At 37.4% G+C, this 13513-nt stretch overlaps 1 long non-coding RNA gene across 2 annotated transcripts in view; it reads left to right on the forward strand.

The window, feature by feature from the left end:
* LOC307147222 overlaps nt 1-13513 on the forward strand; it is a 19162-nt gene continuing 5649 nt past the window's right edge. The window contains exons 1-3 of one of the 2 annotated variants that reach the window (XR_013819237.1): nt 1-55; nt 7815-7892; nt 11920-12086. This is a non-coding gene — a long non-coding RNA (uncharacterized lncRNA). Of the gene's footprint in view, nt 56-7494; nt 7893-11919; nt 12087-13513 lie in introns of those variants that run through there. The other variant, XR_013819238.1, reaches the window with a different exon arrangement.

Below are 13513 nucleotides of genomic sequence, written 5' to 3' on the forward strand. Positions count from 1 at the left end.
ATCCTAACTTTGTAATTCACATGAAAACGTCATTTTGGTTTGGAGTAACATGAGGGTGAGAATGATAATAGATTTCTATTCCTTTCCCTTCATATTTCTTCTGCTTTTGCAACACGGAAAGTAGGCTACATAGAAATTAAATCAATGTATGCTTACTTAAACTTGAGCTAGCCTAATTCTAGACTTCTGGGTTGTTGTTTTTTTATAACTAAGTTACGTTATATCTATAAATGTGAATTGATAAAAAATTAATTCCCCTCAATGGAGAGGAAGATAAATAAGACATACATTTTGGTTTGTTCATCACAACTTTTTGATATTATTATGATACTTTTATGTTACTTTTGCGCCCTATTTGAAAGCTCTAACTTAGCCCCCATTTATTGTAATTGCATAGAAAAGACCAGCACATTCTTTACATCATAATTTCTCCATTACACTAGAAGAAAGTAAATCAAACAGGTTTGGATCAGCATAACAGAATTAATAGCTTTGACTTAAAATGTGAAATATTAGGTGCAGTACTTTAATTTGACTACAAGCAAAAAAAAAAGACCAGTTCAAAATGTCTGCACACATGCTTTTGTCATCACTGTTGAATCGGGACAATTTCCTCATGTGATTTTCATTTCTCACTTGTTTTACCTGGGAGTTTGACAAGAACCATGAAACAGTAGTCTTAGTGAGGTCTGGCAAAGCAAAAGCACAGAAATAAAGAAATATCTATGGGGAATAATAGAGATGGAGTGTATCAGGAGGGGAAGTAGACTATACTCAGAGACAAGGCTGAGATTACAGACTCAAATGAGAGTAAATATTTACTAAGGGCTTGACGAGAGCAAGAGGGAGCATTCAGTCATCAAACAAACAAGCACAAACACAGATACACACACTCTTTCTGTCTGGTGTTGCTGGAAGATCTCATTAAACGCAGGTCAGCTTTTGTCTGCCCACCTCTGGGCTCAGACTTCACTAATCTGCCATCACAACTGCATTGTCCAGCATTACACACACACGCACAGATTTCCAGACACAAGAGCAAACACACGCTTGCTCCCCAGTGTGTGCTCTGTCTACAGGTCTCCAAATCCCGCCGCAAACAAACCACAGCAACACTGCTGATCTACTGCTTGCTTTCAGCACAGACCAGAAAGAGAGATTTGCCTGCTTTCATTTCACTTTAGCCCTCATGTGAATTCTCCCCCTTTGATACATTCAGTCTGCTTAATGAGAAATGGGTTGAACCCAGCAAAAATGTCTCCTCGGTCCCAGTGTGTATTTGTGCATACTACTAGAAATGTGTATGTTACAAACATCTTTTTGATTTAAGGGGCCAGCCATTTTGTGTTTAGAAAGAAAAAGTTTACCCAAAAATGTGTTCACCCTCATGCAAATGACTGCCTATATAAATCTAAAAGCACCATAAATATAATGTGTCATAAATGTCGACATCAAGTTAGAGACATAATTTTGAGACTCTAAATAATGTATTTGGAATGTAATATAGATAAAATAAAAAATAAAATTGCACAGTAGAATATACATTGTCGCTATAGGCTATATATATATATTAGGGCTGTCAAACGATTAATCGTGATTAATCGCATCCAAAATAAAAGTTTGTGTTTACATAATATATGTGTGTGTGTGGAGTATAATTATTTTCTATATATAAATACACACACATGCATATATATTTAAGAAAAATGTGTTATTTATATATAAAATATTTATATATAATATAAATTATATATAATATAAATATATATACACAGTATATACATGCAAATATTTCTTAAATATATACATGCATGTGTGTGTATTTATATATAGAAAATAATTATACACCGTACACACACATATATTATGTAAAAACAAACTTTTATTTTGGATGCGATTAATCACGATTAATCGTTTGACAGCCCTAATATATATATTCATTTTTTTTCATACACTCTTAAAAATAAAGGTTCTTTATTGTCATCTGTGGTTCAATGAGGACCCTTTAACATCCATGGAACCTTTCTATTCTACAAAAGGTTTTTTTTATATAGTAAAAAAAAATGCTCTTTTAGATTTTCAAAATGTTCTTCACTCTACATTCGTAAAAATAAAGGATCTTTTTATTTATTTTGTAAACTTTTCCAAATCATTAACAAAAAGCTTCATACAATATAGTGATTACCTTTTTCCCCACAATATATTACCACGAATAATTAACCATACATACAAATGTAAATATAACAATAATAGTAATAATAAATAATTAAATAAAAATACAAAATAGGTAAATACACTTTAAGATAATGTACACATTTACAAATTAACATAATATCCTTATAGGAAAAATAAATAAAAATAATAATTCATTAAATAAAAATACATAAATAATAATACAAATCAAATCTTTGACGTATTCATGGTCTGATACATATAATATTATGGCTATATAAAACTATATAAGATATGATCATGCTTAAATCAATCAGTCTCCACAAACTAGTTATAATGATCAATTAAGGGGGAGAGTCTTCAAATGTTTTGGAGAGATCCTTTTATTAAATAGTTAATTTTCTCTCATTTGAAATATGATACCAGGTCACATATCCACATTGAAGCTTTAGGTGAATTTGTTGACTTCCACTTCAAAAATATTCTTCTCCTTGCTAATAAAGTGGAAAAATAAAGGTTCTTTATACTGGAAAAAAATATTTAAAATATCCCGTTCAATTTACGGTAAAAAAACAAAAACAAAAAAAAAACTGTCAGCTGTGGTTGCCAGAAAATCATAGTAAAAAATACCAGTACTGTGACAATGTTTCCAGTTTTACAGGATTCCTGTATATTGTACAACTTATAACCATATATTTCATGAAGTGATATAATGTTAATATACCTACTTTAACTACCAAAATCTGCCTTTTTACCTTAAAATGTACCAATAACCAATCAATAATTCAGGTGGCACAATGGAAAGCCACATGGTGAATCAGAGTTTATCATAAGTGGAATGGTCATAAACATGGTCAATACTTGTATAGACAGTGCACATGCAGGGTCATACATGCAAACACAAAACACCATCAGGGCACACATGACACTAAAATAAACAATAAATAAATAACATAACAAATTACACTAATGTACATTACTGGCAACAAAAATAAGAAAAAAACTAAATTATGTATCAAAAATTGAATCATAAATGATGTATAATGCAAGGACTTTTTTCCCCCTAAATTATATGATAATTCATAGCTTTTTAGCAAAAAACATAAATTTGATAGTACTTTACTGTAAAATTACATGTAAAATTACATGTAATGTAATGTTAAACCAGTTACAGTTCACCGTATATGGTAAAGTAACCTTTTGGAACCTTTATTTTTGGAAAAAAAAAAAGGTTATTTTAAGAACTGGGGGCCAGATTCATGAAAATCTTCTTAAGAGCGAAGTTAACTCTTTCTCCACCATGCAGCGTTTTTGGTCATTTTCACAAAAATGTCATGGCCCCCAGAATATTTTTTGGTATAAATATCTGAACATGCAATATATCAAAAGAAAGAACAGACCCTCTGCTTTTAAAAAAACAAAACAAACAAAAAATAGTTTTATTCTAGCTTCATGCATTCTTTTTTTATCAACACTTGAATGTGGGTAAGTTTCATTAAAAAAGCAACATCTTGACCAAAAAGCTGAGAAAATCGCGTTTTTGTCTACTATGTCTGGATCGGATTCAGAACGATAATCAAAACATTATTGATGTTACGTTCTGTGCCGAGGCTTCGGAGCGTGTGTCGAGAAATCCCGGGAGCTTTCACAGAAAACACTCAAAACAGTTATGTTATATAACACAGTCATGTTATATAATTATTATTTACCACCAGAAAATACACATTATATTCATATAAATAGATTAGTCTGTGTGGAACTTTATTTCCAAGCCTTAACTGGCGCAAAATACAGTGTAGGCCATCACAGATCACATCAGGTCATCTGTAATGCATCTGCTCGTTTTACACTATTTGACCACCAGGTGGTATTGTGAGCAAATGAAGCCTCGAGCAATGAACCCTTTTGTGAACTACTTGGCTGAAATGCTTCAATGTTGAGTAGATCAGAGAATGTCTAATAGGAAGAGAATTGGCACTCTCTGGTTACTTCCGGTTTCTTGACTGGCTGCAGTAACACGTCTCTGTCCATGCGGGGGCGCTCGCAGGCGAGTGCAGAATGAATGGAGGTCTATGACGCTATACCCATCAAAATCCACTTTTCTCAGGATATAATTTTTTGTCTAGTAATTTGAATGTTGTATTCGAAAGGAGATGTAAAGAAATTACACATTGCTGGGTGTTAGATTTTTTAGAGTCACTTATTTGCTTTAAAAAGTCTTTTAAAGTGTCAATGACGTCATACACATCGTACGACCAGAGATACTGCTTTACGGCAATCCTTCAGTCACTTTGGTGCTTTCAGCTCTGCACTTTCTTTTCTCTCGAGGCATCGACAACACAGCTGACACAGGTAAATACACGTGCTAGACAAGTTTTTGGTTTGTTTGTTTCTGGTCCTGCTTCGGTTGCCACGATGCCATCAAGCGGTATCTCTGGTCGTAATCAGTCCTTCACTGACCAATCAGCGTTCATTAGCAGAATGCTAGCGTGTTATGGGCAACAACAACTCAACCTGTAAGAAATCGAAAGGACATAAGTACTCGTTCATTCAACTTTCGACCTATAACCCATGTTGAACTTACAAAACCTACAAAAAAAAATGTCTAATATGGCGAGAAGTTTCACTCTCAGTAAACTTCCGGCTTCTGAACTGGTTGCAGTTCCACTCTGATTCCATATGAGGGCGCTCACAGGACGAGTGCAGAATGAATGGAGGTCAATGGCGGTATACCCCTCAAAATCCACTTTTCTCAGGATATAATTTTTTGTCTAGTAATTTGAATGTTGTATGTTGAATGTTGTATTCGAAAGGAGATGCAAAGAAATTACACATTGCTGGGTGTTAGATTTTTTAGAGTCACTTATTTGCTTTTAAAAGTCTTTCAAAATGTCAATGACGTCAGAATGCTGACGTCATTAGCAGAATGCTAGCGTGTTATGGGCAACAACAACTCAACCTGTAAGAAATCAAAACGACATAAGTACTCGTTCATTCAACTTTCGACCTAAAACCCATGTTGAACTTGCAAAACCTACAATCAGATCTGAGATTTCTCAACGGCAATCGGGTGAAAGAGACAAATTTAGCCGTCTAGCCCCATTGACTCCCATTCATTTTGCACTCATGGCGATCGCCCCCAGTGGAACTCTGGTGGTACTACAAACAAAATTCGGTACAATAGGACTTAATAGGGAGTGGGCAGGCTCTCCGTAGACGGGCTCTGATCCAGTCCATCAACACCCCCAGAGCTTGCACAGTCTTAACCACTTCCTGGGTCGACATTTCACTGTTTTGATTTATATGCTGTTTATTGTTGATGATCGCATTATTTTTCATATGCATCTGCTTACATATGCGATCGCTTGTTTCTGCTGCTTCTTTCCATGTGTTTTGATCAGAAGATTCGGTACTCTTCCAGGAGATCCGTAATAGCGCCCCCTACCGTATAACAGTGAAAATACGGAAAGCCGTGAAAACTCGTCAATGGCGGGGAAAGAGGTAAGAAAATTGTTAAGATATAACTTTAAGAAGTTATTTATGAATTATTGCTCACTGAAAGGCTCTTTGGGGAACCAAAAAATGTTCTTCCATGGTATCACTGTGAAAACCCCCTTTTGGAATCTTTATTTTTAAGAGTAGAGAATGATTCATTTATGAATCAGACATCATACTTCTCACATGAACTGTTGTGAACGTCAGTAATGACTTCAATTTCAGTCTGTTCATCCCACAAACCTATTTTATGACTTCAGAACACTTTTTTATATAGTGCTATGGACCACTTATATGTTGCTTTTGCATCTTTATTGAAGCCTCAGTCACCATTCATTGCAATTGCATGAAAAAGCACAAACTAAGATTATTCAGAAAGTCTCCTTTTGTGTTTCACGTGAAGAAAGTCAGTTATACAGGTTTGGGATGACATGAAGGTGAGTAAATGATGACAGACTTTTCATTTTTGGGTGAACTATCCCTCGAAGCAGTAAAGATTTGTCTTTTGTTGTCAGGACCTATAAGTAGCTGTGTTTACCACCTCCTGGCTGGGAGGAATAGACCTGTTTAAGGTAGCTCATCTGTCTGAGTCGCACTCAATCTAGCTACAGCTGGCTTACGGCACTGCCTATTTAAAATGGAAGCCTATACAATCTTAATAACGCCAGACTGGCCTCGGTCTCCTTCTCTCTCACTTTATTCTTTCCTTTTTTCTCTCACTCTCTTTTGATCACCCACTCATTTCGGTTCATTTGAAGAACGCTTTGTCGGCATGACTGTTAGAGTAACATCATTACCCAGGCCATGAAGTACTAGTCATGTTTAACAGAATCTGAAGTGAATGATGAAAAGACAATAAGACATTAATTGCACAAATTTAGATGTTCACTGAATAAAATGGATTATAAAAAAAGAATAATATGTAATGTAGAATTATCCCTGCACTCTCTCTCTCTCTCTCTCTCTCTCTCTCTCTCTCCTTCTTTCTTCCACTGATTTTTTTTTTTAAATGCCTGGAGGTCCATCGAGGGTTTTTCTCTTCCTTACTGCTGTTTAAAGAGATCACATAAAATAGAGGGAGAGACACATTGGGAGCTGTAATTGTGCTGGAATATTGTAACTATGGTGACGAGCAGCCCAGTGATACCCTTCCTCTAGTTTTATTATGGGAGTTTATCATGACCGGTGTCAAGTTTATATGTTGAAATCACTCAGGCTCAGGAGCTCTATGCTTCTTCTGCCTTGAGTGGACTGGAAGGGTGGAGGTCAGCAAAGCAGTGGCACTCGGTGAACTTCAGAAATGAGGGAGCAAACCCTTTGTTTGGGTTTTTTAGTCTGATTTTTAGCCAGTTCCATTTGATGTTTACGTTGTTTTTGGGTTAACGACATGGAACACCATTTACTTTATGCTTGAGAACATTTAAAGGCATACAAACATCTCATCAGTGTTATTTTATTAGATAAGGGTCATAAATGGTTTAAGAAATACAATAAAATATTAAGCAGCACAACTGTTTTCAACATTGACAATAAGAATTTTTTTCTTGAGCACCAAATCAGCATATTAGAATGCTTTCTGAAGGATCATGTGACACTGAACACTGGACTAATTTAAAATATGTTAAAATAGAAAACAGTTATTTGAAACTGTAAACATATTTCAAATATTACTGTTTTTACTGTAATTTTAATCAAAAATATTAAAACCCAAACTTTTGAGAGGTGATGTAAATGTCATGTAATTACGATAACACAATGGAAAGCAAATTTCATATATCTTTTATTTGTAACTACTAATTGTCAATAACCTTTAATTTACCCAAGCCCAGTATTTGCTAGCAACCAGCTGACTCACAGATCATCAGTTCATTTGTGGTAATGTCTGAGTAGGTCAGTTACTTTCTAGTTAGTCCAATCATTTTCACATATTTAACCCATTCAGGCCAATTTTCAGACTGGTTACGGACATTATAAATGGGTATTAATGCATTCACAGTGCATTAAGCCAATCATGGCTGATGTGATGTGGAGACACTGAATGCTCTCACCTGACTTTGCCTTTACTTTTATTGATTTCATGCCATGTTTTTGGAGCTCTGTATTATACTTTCACATCTGCATCTTTTTATCTTCTCATCTAAGCACAGCTTCTTCAGACAAAATGCCCTCGGAGAAAAGACAAGAAACTCGTCCTGATGCCCATTCCACTTAATTTGCATGGAGATGTGAGTGTTTGTCCAAAGCCAATTTCTGTCCTTAAAGCACACACAGAAGCCCAGAATCAGTTTGCAATGGTTGTTTGACAGAAAATGAGTGTGTGGCTCCATTAATTAGCCAGGCAGAAAGAGAAAGTGTCCGTCCCAGCAGAACAGGGCAGCCACACATCTCGGCTCACATCGGTGCGTCTTGACAACGGACTTTCAGAATCACGCATGCTCCTGTTGGACCACGTTCTCCGTGCCATCACAGCCAGCCTCGCTCATTATTCATCCTGCTGGAAAGAGGAAAAAACAAAAGCACAGGGATGAGGAACATTAGCACGTAATCACCCGTGTGTCTGCACCAGACATATGAAAGCAGCTCATCTTTACTTTTTTACATGAACGTATGAGAGGAGGAAGGGGGTGGGTGGTGATGAAGTGTTTGTCAAAGTGTTTTGCGGGCCCACACAACAAGGCATAAGGGAGAGATGGTGAAGAAGATACACTGATAAACCCCCCACCCCTCCGTCTTTGACGTTTACCACCCCCTTTCTTCAACTCCTTGTTCCTGTGCTCGGCTTGTGGCACAGAGTCATTTATACATGAGTGATTAGAGGCCTCAGAACCAGAGGATAGATTCATTTCCTCTAAATGAGCTTTCATTGTGACATTTTCCGCATCTGGGTTTAAAGTGGCAGCAGTGGGGTGCGTTCGATCATATATGTGGATGAATCACATGCACAAATGGCCAGATTACATTTTACCCCAAAATCAAGTTAAAATTATATTTTGCATAAAGAAAATAAAGCCTGATTTTTTTTGGTATTCTAAAAAAAAAATACATTTCAGATAATTGTGGATAATTTTCACAGTAATGACTAGTTCTGATTAACATAATGTCTTTGGATTTTATTTTATGAAATTCCCATTATCAATTGTGAATCTTATTACTATAATACACTTTAAATTAGCATAATTAAAGTGAGCACAACAAATACTTTAATTATGTTTAAACGCTTTACAATTAATAATAATATATAAAGTTTCTTTCATTATAGTAATGAACTTAATTATCATGAAAATATATTACAAATCAGAATTTTTGCATTTTTTATTTGTATTACTTTGTTGTTGTTTTTTTAAATAAGCTTAATTATTTTCAAAAAGTATGATTTCAATTTTTTTCTGTTGATTTGGGGCTGAAATATCACCCGTATGCAGTCCTTACTGTATAATGCACAGATACAAACAGCCAAACGCAGATATCCTGATAACTGTTGTGATATTGTGAGCTAGACCGAATGCAAAACAAATATTCATCAAGCGTTTTTCCATGCCACACAAACAGCAGATACGTTCAAAACGTTCAAAATCCAGTTGTCGTGCGGTCTAAGAAAGCAAGGGCTTGAGTGATTCACTCAGCCCGCTGACTCAGTTGCTCTCTTGTTAATTAATGAAATTGCTTGAATGGTTTCAGGTTGGTGACTCATTGGACTGGTACAGTCATTGATATCTTCCTGTAGAGTGTGGGCGTCAGGCGATGTGCAGAGCCACCGCACAGGATTGAGTGCTGAGCGCATGTGCTCGCATGGCATGTTTATCCACTTCATTATTTAGTGTTAATTAAGTTGGAAGCCTTCACCAGTAAGGCAGAACAGTAGCATCTGCTGTGGGACAGAGAAAAAGAGGGACGGACGAGCTTCCCAATCTGAGAGGAGGGGGCAACTTTTCACGACCGAGACGCTTGGAAACGAGTGCAATGCGATAAGTCTTTAGTGGACCAATTAATGAAGTATGTAAGGTGGGGAGGGGGCTGTGGGACAGGACAAAACGTTGGCATCTGGGTGGGAAGCACATTACAAGAGCCTATTCTGCTGTTTGAACACCCATAAAAGGTGCATTAAAAAAAGGGAGGCCCCCTTTAACACTTCCCCGTTGTGTACTAGCCGTCCCTCCGCACATGGGCATGACCATAGAGCAAAAGCGTCCAATAAAGGTTTAATGGTTCTACAGTCACAGGACGGTCGCCCCGTGCTCCCCAAAGTCCCCGGACTCTAATTGTCCGCAATTAAAAGGGAATCATGCGGGCTGGAAAACTGGCCAAATGCACCTCTGAGAGATCTTGTCAAGAGACAAAGGGGACCTCTAATGGTTTTCTAATGTAAATATTTGTTGACTTCAGCAACAGGGCTGTGGAATGTAAAAAATCTGATTGAGGGAACCGGAGTTCTTTCCTGTGCCAAATGTAATTATTTTCAGTGCCGAAAAACTTTTCTCTCCGTAGAAGTGCTCTCAGAGGAGCTGCTGTTAATGTTTATTTGTGCTGAGAGGAGGACACGCATACGTTTTGTTTTCAGAGTCAAAATCGGGGTGCAACCATAAAAGCGGTCAAAGGTCACTTCGGTCCACAATCACTCTTTACTTATTCTTTCTTCCTCGTCTGCTTCTACCCTCCCAGTCCTGTCGGCAGAGATACAAAAAGCTGCTCACCGCTGTGCATGAAGGAAGGTTCACCTGACAACATCTGCACCAGGAAGCTGTGAATGGAAACAAAGCCGTCAGGTCCCTCTCAACAAACAAGTAGCATTCCATAAAGACCTGATTAAATGAAACGAAAACCACTGGGTAGAGTAAATAAATAGAGTGCCCCATCCTGAACACCTTCATGCCATGTAAAAGATTCCTGCACTTAACAAACAAACAAATAGCACAGTCATCAGAAGGAAAGCATTTTGACTGTGGCTTTGATACAGTTTCACATGTTAACAGCAGAGATGTCGACTATTTTCATTAGGTGTCGTTGTGCAAAGCTGGAGTCCAGCCTTTAATGTCTAATAACCCAATTTAAAAATTAATCTCATAAGAATTTGTTTTAAAATGCAGCTGTACATTAGGTACATTCTCAATTAAAAATGCATGTTACCAGCAGGCTTCAGAGGTGGATTATTTATTATATATTGGCATATGCTAATAAATTCGCCTCAACATTTTCAAAGTGTGCGTCAGATTAAAAATTGATATTACTTGTGGCCCTCAGACAGAGAATATGCATCTAGTGGCATGGCCGTTTTTATAGGCTCACTTATCCGAGGGGTTTCAGCCAAACCTGAAGACACACTGAGGGGAATTCGATCTGATTGAACCTGTCACTTATTGTATTTAGATGTACTGGTTACCTTAAATGCACGTAGTTATGTATTGACTGTGTTTGAAATTGCGTGCATTTTTCATATTAAAGAAATTTGAAATAATTGTGCGACATGCAAGAGGTGTTTACACAGCTGTCTACCGCTATTAATCCCATGCAAATCTGCACAGTATACCTTCACTGGAAGCTCATGTTTATGGTGTCTCCTGAGACTGGCAGAGTGTGTGCATGTCTGAACCACATATGGTCTAGGATCAAATACTATCTCATCTGTGTTCATGAGGGTTTGATACTGACTGCGTTTGACAGCACTGAGATTTGATAGTGAGCAGAGAATAAACTGAGAACAAAGGTATAGCGTGCTGTGTATGTTCATGTACATGGAGTAAGTGGGCTTCAGTGTATTTCACCGTCTGACCATGGATTGATATAACCCATTTAAAGGCTTTCTGGAAAGCTCATGGGACAAAAGTGAGTATGAGAGATCTGAGATGAGAAATGTTAAAGAGAGAGGTTTGAAAGTGAAGCATCAGTAAAGACTTGTACAGACAAGACTGCCATCTTCTGGCCTCATAGTGGCATCACAGTATTGTAGACACATTAATGAGAAAGTACCTGGAATTTGAGGCATTTTAAAATAGAAAATTGCTTATGTAGCGACAGATCGTGTTGCTCTATTTTCAGTGGTGGTTTCTAACTTCATTTATGTGTCTATGTTCTTCTGTACCAACCAGACAGAAGACTATTACTCACTGGAGTGAAATTCACTACAGACTCAGTACATTGTTTTCAATTAATGCATGAGATAAGTTTAATCACTCCCTAAAGACAGACTTAACATAACAAGCAAGTTGGCTGCACCTTTTCCCATAATAACTGTTCACTTCATTAAAACTTTCTCAGGACGGTGAGTCTAAGCAGACCACGATGGGCCGACAGACCTTCTACGACAGCTCAAGTCCTCTCAGTTGCATTTTCTCAGAGCAAATTGGGAATTGATGGCACTCACCAGCCTCGGAAAACAGATGGTAGCACACCACTGAAGGACTTCAAGGACTAGCTGTAGACAGGTGAGCCACTACAGCAAGCACAAATTGTCTTCTCTCTTTTGAAAAGTGCTTAGCTTGTCTCCAAGAGAGGCTTGGGAAGGGTAATGACTGTTATATAGCTGGAGAGTGATGGAAAATGGGTACAGCCGGATCATTTTGCTACCTTTCGCCCTGGGCTTTTAGCTCTCTCTCTCTCTCTCTTCCTGTTATTTTGCTCTGCTTTTTCCCCCCTCTGTTTCTCCATGGCAGAGGTAAAGCCTTAGAGAGATGGAGAGTTTCATAGAACAAGTTTGGCAATGAAGTGCAGAGGCAAAAGAGGTCACTTACAGACAACACGGCCTGTCAAGCAGAGCACAAGGAGGACAGGAATAACAGAAAGCAGACCCTTGTGTCAGACAGAGAACTAGTGAGAGAAACGAGATGAGAGAAGTTGACAAATCTCAGATGACTGGTGGGAAATCAGCAAACACAACAATGCATGTGGCGTACAAATACACAGAATAGAGCACACAAAAAGTGAGCAAACAGTTCACATCAGAGTGGGCCCAATGGATATTGACTGTGAAAGTTTGGATCAAATGCATTTAAATTGTTTAAGCTTTCAGAAAGTTTTAGTTTATGCGTTTTGAGGTCTTTGGAATTGAAAAGAGAATAACTTTGGGGTTTACAGATGCAGCAAGGGCACATTAAATTGATCAAAAGTGACAAGATAATTCTATTTTTAAATAAATCTGATTCTTTTTAAACAATTTATCACAGTTTCCACCCTGCCACATGTTTAAAGTTGCTTCCGAATGTGCTTGAATATGAATGAGATTTAAAAACCACACTTTTTTTTAACTTTAACATTGGTCTGTTCCTCACACACAGCTCACTTCAGTATACTGTGACTAAAATGCATGAGCCATATGAACCATTTTATAGAGCTTGTATGGCGCTTTTCTGTTCTTTTTGTATTCTCTTTCACTTTAATGGAAAAGTGCAGCATGAATATGAATCTTTTGAGTTCCACAGAAAAAAGTAAGTCATACAGGATTGGAATGAGTCAATAACCTTAAATTGTTATTTTAAGGGGAACTATGATTTCAACCCCAGGTTGAGCCAAGGGATTTTCCCTGTGATGTGTATTGTAAGTCATTTGGTTAAAAGCATCTGCTAAATGTCTACTTGATCTCAGATCCTGGATCAGTGGACACCACATCTGCCTTTCAGTTTATCTATAGTATTTAAGCTCCGTTCCAACTGCGTAATTAATTAGGAGCCAACCCTTATTTACAATGATGACCTGGCGAGGCATGGAGATAAGAAGCCACATGGCCACAAATGCACAGTGGATTTAGACTCTCTGTCCGAGCCAGTGGTATATGGCTGCTGAATTTCATACTCGCTCCAGCCAAACCACACTTAGGTATTTCTCTCTGATTTAGGATGTTGCTTGGCTCTGAGCT

Source organism: Squalius cephalus (assembly GCF_949319135.1).
Source record: "Squalius cephalus genome assembly, chromosome: 19".
NCBI lineage: Eukaryota > Metazoa > Chordata > Actinopteri > Cypriniformes > Leuciscidae > Squalius > Squalius cephalus.